This window comes from Chanodichthys erythropterus, unplaced genomic scaffold (genome assembly GCF_024489055.1).
Source record: "Chanodichthys erythropterus isolate Z2021 unplaced genomic scaffold, ASM2448905v1 ctg002040_np12, whole genome shotgun sequence".
Classification (NCBI taxonomy): domain Eukaryota; kingdom Metazoa; phylum Chordata; class Actinopteri; order Cypriniformes; family Xenocyprididae; genus Chanodichthys; species Chanodichthys erythropterus.
The window spans coordinates 27,501-37,500 of NW_027125676.1; the positions used below are offsets into that span (position 1 = coordinate 27,501).

General features: G+C 33.5%; 3 non-coding genes across 3 annotated transcripts; all 3 read right to left on the minus strand.

The window, feature by feature from the left end:
* Window positions 1-5,758: 5,758 nt before the first annotated feature.
* Window positions 5,759-5,877, minus strand: LOC137016903 (5S ribosomal RNA). The gene has a single exon (XR_010894473.1). It is a non-coding gene; the product is annotated as a 5S ribosomal RNA (ribosomal RNA).
* An 80-nt stretch (window positions 5,878-5,957) lies between these two features.
* Window positions 5,958-6,076, minus strand: LOC137016589 (5S ribosomal RNA). The gene has a single exon (XR_010894166.1). It is a non-coding gene; the product is annotated as a 5S ribosomal RNA (ribosomal RNA).
* Window positions 6,077-6,136: 60 nt separating this feature from the next.
* LOC137016590 (5S ribosomal RNA) lies at window positions 6,137-6,255 on the minus strand. Its single transcript, XR_010894167.1, has one exon. It is a non-coding gene; the product is annotated as a 5S ribosomal RNA (ribosomal RNA).
* Between the last annotated feature and the right edge of the window lie 3,745 nt (window positions 6,256-10,000).

Sequence of the window (10,000 nt, forward strand, 5' to 3'; positions counted from 1 at the left end):
CTGCTGCCAAGAGTGGGCTACTTAAGACATTCTTTATACTTTCAGAAAAACATAAAGCTTACAGCACCTGGTATTCCCAGGCGGTCTCCCATCCAAGTACTAACCAGGCCCTACTCTGCTTAGCTTCCGAGATCAGACGAGATCGGGCGTGCTTTTTTTTTTTTTTTTTTTTTTTTTAGAAAAACATAAAGCTTACAGCACCTGGTATTCCCAGGCGGTCTCCCATCCAAGTACTAACCAGGCCCGACTCTGCTTAGCTTCCGAGATCAGACGAGATCGGGCGTGCTTTTTTTTTTTTTTTTTTTTTTTTTTTTATTTATTTATTTTAGTATATAAATACAATTAATAATAAAATACTTATACAAACATCTTCCATATAACATTCACATCTTAAAATAAATCTTTCAAAAAGATATTTCCATTCCATATTTCATTAAGATATTTTGCACTTGAAAAGAAAACATTTTAAAAAACACTTCTTCTTTTCCTTCCATTCTCCAATAATTACACAATGTAAACATATAATCTTCCACCAAATTCTTAAACAGCTTCCACACATCTATATAAACATTCTTAATTTTAACCAAATTCCTTCTTTTCCAAATTGCTTTTTTAGCTAGAACACATAACAAATTTATCATAGTTTTGTTTTCGTCATTTTCACCTAGACCCAACATAAAAATTTTTTCCCATTCTTGTTCTTCTCTTCCCCCTCTTAAAACATTCACAATTTCTTTTAAAACTTTTAAAAAGGATCTTAAATTCTCACATAGTAAAAACAAATGTAACAATCCTTCATCTTGCTTTTTACATACTTTACACATTGCAGTTGGTTCTTTCTTCATAATACACAGTCTCATTTCTGAAAAAATCACATTGTGTCTTATAAAATAATCAAGACATTCCAAATCCGCGCTCACCATTACTCCTCTCATGTTTCTCCAAATCTCTTCTTCTTTCAAACCATTAAAATGTCTTAACCACAAATTATTCGAAATTGGTTTCTTAAGAACCTCTTCCCTAAAAATCTGATAAAACATTTTTACATTTCCTAATCTAAAATCCATAATTTTATTTTGTGCTGTAAAAAAGACTTCAATATTTCCTTCTTTCTTGTCCTTCTTCTGAATTTCATTCAACCATGCTTTTGGAATGGCATTTTTCATTTCTTCATATTGTTTCTTAACACTTCTTATATCATATTCTTCTTTAGCCTCCTCCAATTCATCAATAATTACTTGAACTGGTAGAAACCCATCTTTTACCTCATATAATATGTCCTTCATTTTTGTAATCCCAACTTGCCACCATTTTTTAAAGAAAATTTCTCTCCCATTAATCTCCACATGCTTATTAAAAAACAATGGCTGATTTAAAATCATTTCCCGTCCTTCTGGTTTAAAATGTACCTTTGACAGAAAAAGACCCCAAGCTTTTAAAATCTCTTTGTAAAAATCAGGTGCCTCTTTAAACATCCATTCTTTCATTTTCATCCATAAAACACTGTCTCCCAAATTTACCCCTCCACATTTGTTTAAAAAATACTTCATTGTTTCTTTCCATTCTCCTTTTTCTTCTTTATTCAGATATTTTTTCACCACTTTGATTCTCATACTTTAAGTTCAACATCAGCCAACCCCATTCCTCCTTTATCTGTCGGACCAATCAAAGTGTTGTAAGCAATTCTTGGGGGCTTTTTCTCCCAAATAAAATCTAAAACATATCTTTTTAACCTCATTTCTACCCATCTTGGTACCGCGACCACAGTTAAAATATACCACATTTTAGATAACATTAAAACATTAACCACTAAAATCTTTCCTTTCAGACTTAAAGCTCTTCCTCTCCAAAATCTTAACCTTTTTTCCATTTCCCCTACTACCATTTCCCACATTCTGTCCCTTGCCCCTTTCTCATCCTTTCCTAAAGTAACACCTAAAATTTTTGTTTCATGTACCTCCTCAAAATTAAAAATCTCGGCTAAACTCTGTACTCTGCCAAATTTCATATATACTGTTTTTTCCTCATTCACTTTTGCACCTGTGCCCTTACCATATTTCTCTACATTTTTCATTACCTCCTTCACACTTTTTAAATCCTTTAAAATCAATGTTGTGTCATCAGCGTACTGAAAAACCTTTTTCTCCTCTTTTGTTTCTTCTATTCTAATACCTTGTATATTTTTGTCCTTCTTAATCATCAACCCTAGCGGTTCTGCTACTAATGTGTACAACTGCGCAGAAAGAGGGCAACCCTGCTTAATTGATCTCGTAATTTTAATAGGTTCTGTTAAAAAGCCATTACATTTTACTTTCGTCATTACATTTTTATATAAAATTTTAATCCATTCATTAAAATTGTTCCCAAAACCAAATTGCCCTAAAACTGCGAATAAAAAGCTATGTTCAACTCTATCAAAAGCTTTTTCAAAATCTAAGTTAATAATATACCCATTGTCTTGTCTTTCATTCAAAAAACTAATTATATCCCGTATCCCACTCGTTATGTCTGCAATGTCTCTTCCATTCACGCCATATGCTTGGTTTGTTATTATAATTTTTGGTAAAACCTTACTTAATCTGTTTGTTAAGACTTTAGCTAAAATTTTCAAATCAGTATTCAACATAGTTATGGGTCTAAAATTATTTAACATATTTTTATTTCCTTTTCTTTTATAAATTAATTTCATCAATCCCATACTCATCATTTGATCTAATTCTTTTTTCTTAAAAATTTCTTGATATACTTCTTTTAAAATTTCACATAATCTCTCCTTAAAAACTTTATAAAATTCATTGATTAATCCATCGATACCTGGACTTTTCTTTCCTTTCAGCATATTTATTGCTTGTAAAATTTCCTCTTTACTAATTTCCTTGTCACATTCTCTTTTATCCTCCTCACTTACTTTAGTTGTAATTAATTCTAATAAGTCATTTTTTTCTTTTTCATCTACTCCTTTAGTTACAAAAAGCTCTTCATAATATTCTTTTATTTCTTTTAGAATACCTTCAGTACCCTTAATCATTTCACCTTTTTTATTTTGTAGTTCTTTTATTACCTCTGACCGCCCCCTCTTTTTTTCCAGATCAAAGAAAAATTTTGTGCATTTTTCCCCTTCAATAGTGTATTTAGCTTTACTTCTTAACATAGCACCTCTACATTTTTCTTCCTCAATTTTCCTTAACTCCTCCTCCAACATGATTACTTTTTCTCTTTGTACTTCACCTTTATTTATCTCTTCCTTTATTTTCCTTTTTATTCCTATTTCTTTTGCTTTTTTTGCTCTCTGAATCATTTTGCTGTAATTTACAGAAATTTTTTTAATTTCATACTTTACGTTTTGCCACCATAGTCTTTTATCTTCTGAAAACATTTCATTCTCTTTCTCCTTTTCAATTAATTCTTCTATACTTATTCTATAATCTTCATTACTTAAAATTCCTGAATTTAAAACCCACACACCTGGTCCCCTTTTTTCATTATTAAAGTCAATTTTCCACAGAAGCATTTTATGATCACTCAAACTAGTGTCTTTGTAATAAGTATTTTCGATGAAACACTCCATATCCCTTTTACTTAAAATAAAATCTATTCTTGTCTGGCACATGAAATTTCCAACTAACTGTCTTCTTGAAAAGTCTCTTTTTCTTTGATTCGTTTCCCTCCAGACATCAATCAAATTTTCTTCTTCCATAATTTCTATTAACATTTTTCTTCCAACATCTGTCTTAAAAACCATTCCATCTGCCATATCATATCTACTAAAAACAGTATTAAAATCACCAACAAACATTATATTTTCCCATTTCTCAGCTAAGGGTTTTAAATCTTCAAAAAACTCTTTTTTTTCTTTTTCCTGTGTAGGTGCATGCACGTTGATTATCACAAATTCATTACCATCGTATTTTACTTTAATGCCACTACATTTGCCTTTTTTATCATTATATACTTCATTTGCTTTTATTTCAACATTTTCTCTTATTAAAAAAGCAACTCCCCTTCCCATTCTTCCATCTCCATTGTTATAAAAAATATGCCCCTCCCATTTCTTTTTTACCTCCTCCATTCCTTCCTCTTTCCAGTTTGTTTCTTGTAATATAATAATGTCTTGTTCTTTACATAGTTCATTAATTCTCTCAAATTTTCCTTTACTTATCAACCCCCTTGCATTTAAACTTACCAAGCTTAAAACCATACAGAAATGAAATAAATACATAAAAACCCCCACCATCAGTCCTTCTCATGTTCTTTCTCCCTAATCATTCCCATTTTTCTTATATCAGATTCAGTCAGTCTTTTTCTCCTTGAAACATCTAAATTAGGTTTTACCTTCAGGGATCTTCTTCTTGTTACTCCACTGCTTCCTCTTTCCCTCTTAGTTTCCAGTTCATCAGAAACATCCTCATTCTCATCTTTATCGTTTATTTCTTTTCCATACAGTTTTTCTTGTTCCATCTCTTCAGTAGCATCCTCTTTCAATCCTTCTTCTTCCTTCTCCTGCTGGCTTTGCCCCTCCAATTGAACATCTCCTTCACTTTCAAATATTTCTTGTTGTTTGTTGTACTCGTTCATCTCAGCCATTTTTGTAGTGTCTGTAGTCTCGTCCTGCACCTGCTCGTCCATCTGTTGCTGCTCCTCCGTTTCATCTTCTTCGTTCTCCATCCAGCACTCACATTTGCTCAGAGGCTTGTCACAGTCCGGGCATCGGATTGCTATACAGTCTCTTGCAAAGTGCCCTTGCTCGTCGCATTTAAAGCACCTGAAATTTGGACAGTCACTGAGGATGTGATCAGGACTTATACACAGTCGACACGTTTTCACCTGCCTGCTGTGTATTATCCTGAAATATTGTGATCCCTCCGCTGTCTCAAACCGGGTGCTGTAGGGCAGTGACGCCACTTCTTTTGGGAACTTGACTTTCAAGTATCTCGTCCCATCTTCAATATCCGTGCCTGGGTAAAACCTCCTTCTTATTTCTGTTAAGGGAGTAACTCCCCATCCATTGAGTTTGGAGATGATGTCGTCATCATCTAAATATACAGGCAGGTGCATGAACGAAACTACAAATTCCCGATCCTGCAGCTTCTTAACTTCACATGTCTGTCCTTTAATTTGTAATCCATTTAAGAGTTCATCACAGTCATCTTCTTTTTCAAAAGTCACTTCATACTGTTTATTAGTCTTTGGTCTTACCGCCAGCAATTTCCCAGCTCCTATTTTCTCTGTAATGGCTTTTATAATGTCCTGTGCTCCTCCATTATGTACTTTCTCAATGTCAATTGTGACCGTTGCTTCTTTTGCATAATTCCTTTGTTTCTTCTTTTCATTTTCCATTATACGATCTCGTTGTCTCAGTCCATTTCCTTTGTCCTTTACCATAAATCTTTTGTCCACCGTATCCACGTCATTTCCATGTCGTCCGTCCTTTATAACTTCACTCATTTTCCAAAATACAAAGATAAGTAAACCACTCCCCAGACAGCACAAGGCTGCTGGTTTGTGGTTTAAAACAAAAAACTGAAAAAAACTATTACTTTCCTTAAAAATATGAAACAAAAATCAAAATTGTTAACACAAAAACAGAGAGAACTTCTCTCCAAACTGCCACTTTGGCAAGAGCCTTGGAACGTACCACTATGCGCAATGAACAGGGGTGCTCAGAGTGGTATGGCCGTAAGCGAAAACTGCTGCCAAGAGTGGGCTACTTAAGGTATTCAGACACTCTTTTTTTTTTTTTTTTTGAAACAAAACATAAAGCTTACAGCACCTGGTATTCCCAGGCGGTCTCCCATCCAAGTACTAACCACGCCCTACTCTGCTTAGCTTCCGAGATCAGACGAGATCGGGCGTGCTCAGAGTGGTATGGCCGTAAGCGAAAACTGCTGCCAAGAGTGGGCTACTTAAGGTATTCAGACACTCTTTTTTTTTTTTTTTTTTTTTAAAACAAAACATAAAGCTTACAGCACCTGGTATTCCCAGGCGGTCTCCCATCCAAGTACTAACCAGGCCCTACTCTGCTTAGCTTCCGAGATCAGACGAGATCGGGCGTGCTCAGAGTGGTATGGCCGTAAGCGAAAACTGCTGCCAAGAGTGGGCTATTTAAGACATTCTTTATACTTTCAGAAAAACATAAAGCTTACAGCACCTGGTATTCCCAGGCGGTCTCCCATCCAAGTACTAACCAGGCCCTACTCTGCTTAGCTTCCGAGATCAGACGAGATCGGGCGTGCTCAGAGTGGTATGGCCGTAAGCGAAAACTGTTGCCAAGAGTGGGCTATTTAAGACATTCTTTATACTTTCAGAAAAACATAAAGCTTACAGCACCTGGTATTCCCAGGCGGTCTCCCATCCAAGTACTAACCAGGCCCTACTCTGCTTAGCTTCCGAGATCAGACGAGATCGGGCGTGCTTTTTTTTTTTTTTTTTTTTTTTATTAAGAAATTTCAATCATTAAAATACAATACAATAAATAATACAATAAAAATCACATATCACCTTTACATCACAAATCTCCTTTACATCACAAATCTCCATTACATCACATATCTCTTTTACATCACATTTCACACATTTACCTTACATCATACATTTACATAAATAATTCATAAATCTCCTTCACTCCCCGGCAGCTTCCACATTAGATCCTTTAAAACACAACAAACTTGTGGAGTAAAAACACGATAAAAAGCATCCAACATATTTTCACATTTAAAATACACATAAAGTCTTTCCATGTACACTTCTGTTTTTCTTTTAAACACAGTCCAAACATCCAACACAATTTTTTCTTTTTTCGCCACAATTCTTCTTTCCCATATTGCACTTTTCATCAACATCAGCCACAGATTTATAAACGTTTTGTTTCGACACTTCTTTTCCCATCCAAACATCACCACTCTGTTCCATTCCATTACATTTTCATCCCACTCCACAGTCAATTCTTTAACCACACATTTACACTTCTTTAAAAAATCCTCCAATTCTTTACAATATAAAAACATATGTAAAATCCATTCTTCCTTTTCTTGGCACACTTTACACATTGCATTTTGTGCCATCCCGATTTTATTTAAAATAGACTCAGTAAAAACCACTTTATGTCTTATAAAATAATCCAAACATTCTAATTTTGTCTCCACACATTTTCCCCTCATGTTTCTCCATATACTTTCTTCTTTTAAATCTTTGAATTTCTGCACCCAGTACTTATTTACAATTGGTTCCTTAAAAACACCATCTCTAAAAACACAATAAAACATTTTTACAGTACATTCTTTAAAATCACACAAATTTTCCCCCAGTTTCACATAAATGTTCTTTTCTTTTGGCTCTTCTTCCATACACTCTATTCTTTTAATCCAGTCTTTTGGGATCGCGTGTTTAATGATATCATATTTGTTTGTTATTTCTTGATTGCTGTATTCTTCTTTTGCTATTTCCATTGCGTCAATGACATATTGTGTTGGTAAAAAACCTTCTTTAAACTCATATAAAACATCTCTCACTCTCGTTATCCCCACTTCCATCCATTTCTTAAAAAATATCTCTTTCCCTTGTTTTAAAATATTGCTATTTAAGAACAGAGGTTGATTTAAAATGTTTTCTCTCCCACGCGGATCATATTCAATTTTCGTTAAAAATTTTCCCCAAGCACTAAAAATTTCTCTATAAAACGCAGGTAATCCTTCAGTCATCCAATTTTTTGTTTTCATCCATAAAATTCCATCCCCCATGTTAAAACCACCACATTTATTTAAAAAATATTTCATTGTTTTCTTCCACTCAGTTTTGTGTTCTTCATTTAGGTATTTCTTGACAATTTTCACTCTCATTGCATTTTTCCGTTGTTCTACATCCATTAGTCCTAAACCTCCCTTTTCCACCGCCCCTAAAATTGTGTTATGTGCAATCCTTGCTGGCTTTCCCTCCCATAAAAAGTCAAGAAAACATTTCTTCAACCTCTTTTCTGTCCATAACGGCATTTCAGATACATATAAAACATACCAAAGTTTAGAAACCATTAAAACATTCAATATTAAAACCTTCCCCTTCAAATTTAAAGTTCTTAATTTCCAAAAATTTAACCTCCTCTCTATATCCGTAACTAGTTGCTCCCACATTTCATCTCTTACTTTCCTTTCATTCTTCCCCATTAAAACTCCCAAAATCCTAATTTCTTCCACTTCCTTGAAATTAAAACAATCCGTTAAAACCATAGCTTTACCAAATCTCATATATACTGTTTTATCTTCATTTACTCTACTTCCAGATCCCCTACAATACTCTTTTACAACATTCATTACTTCTTTAACACTCCCTTTTCCCTTTACAATTATCGTTGTATCATCAGCGTATTGAAAAACTTTCCCCTCAGCCTTATTTTCTTCAATTTCAATCCCCATTATTCCTTCTTTTTGTCTAATTGTCAATCCTAAAGGTTCTGACACAAGTGAATATAATAATGCAGAAAGCGGACAACCCTGCCTAATTGAACGTGTGATTTTAAAACAGTCTGTTAAAAACCCATTACATTTAATCCTTGTTAGTGCACCCTTATATAAAATCTCAATCCATTTAATAAAATTTTCACCAAAACCAAAACTCCTTAAAACCTCAAATAAATACCCGTGCTCAACCCTATCAAACGCTTTCTCGAAATCTAAACTAATTACATATCCTTCTTCATTTTTTTCTTTCATATACCAAATTTTGTCTCTTATACTCATAGTTATATCAGCTATATCTCTTCCTTTTACTCCATACGCTTGATTTGTTTTAATTATACTTGGCATTACTTCCTTTAACCTGTTTGCTAAAACCTTCGCTAAAATCTTAAAATCCGTGTTCAACATCGTGATCGGTCTATAGTTTTTTAAATCTACCTTTTCTCCTTTCTTTTTATATATCAGTTTCATTAAACCCACCCTTGTTCTTTCATTAATTTCTTCTTTCTCAAAACTGTCTATAAAAACCTCCTTTAAAATCTTTACTAAAACTTCTTTAAAACATATATAAAATTCAGTTCCCAAACCATCTATACCTGGACTTTTCTTTTTATTCAGTTGATTTATTGCTCTTTCAATCTCTTCTTCTCTGATTTCTTGGTCACATTCTTTTTTGTCTTCTTCGCTTACTTTTGCTTCTATCTGATTCAACAATTTCTTTTTTTCCTCCTCTTCCACACCTCTTGCACTAAATAGATCCTCATAAAAATACTTTATTTCTTCTAAAATTCTCTCATTCCCTTCTACAATTTCCCCATTTTTGCCTCTTATTTCTTTTATCGTTTCAGCTTTCCCTTTCTTTTTTTCCAGATCAAAAAAGAACTTTGTACATTTTTCTCCCTCCACCACATATTTTGCTTTGCTTCTTAGCCTTGCTCCCTCATATTCTTTTTCTTCCATTTCTTTCAGTTTTCCCTCTATTTCCTTTATCTTTTGTATGTCTTTACTTTCTTTATTCAATTCAATTTCCAAACTTTCTTTTATTTCTTTCTCCTTGTATCTTTTACATTTCTGTATTAAGCGACAATATCTGATCGAGAATTTTTTGATTAAAAACTTTACATTCTCCCACCATATTCTCTTATCCTCTTCATACATTCCATTTTCCCTTTCTTTTTCTATAATTTCTTTAACTTTTGCAACATAATCTTCATTCTTTAAAATCTGCGTATTTAAAATCCATACTCCCGGCCCCCTTTGCATTTTACTCCAGTCTACAATAAAAAATAAAAACTTGTGATCACTAAAACTTGTTTCCTCATACTTAATCTTTTCAATAAAATTCTCCACATTTCTACTACATAAAACAAAATCAATTCTAGTTTGGCATACAAAACTTCCCACTATTTGTCTCCTTGAAAATTCTTTTTTCTGTTCATTCCTTTCTCTCCACACATCTATCATATTATTTTCCTCCATTAATGCTTTTAATTCTTTCCTTCCCGTATCAGTTTTAAAAACCATTCCCTCAGCCATATCTTGTTTACTAAAAA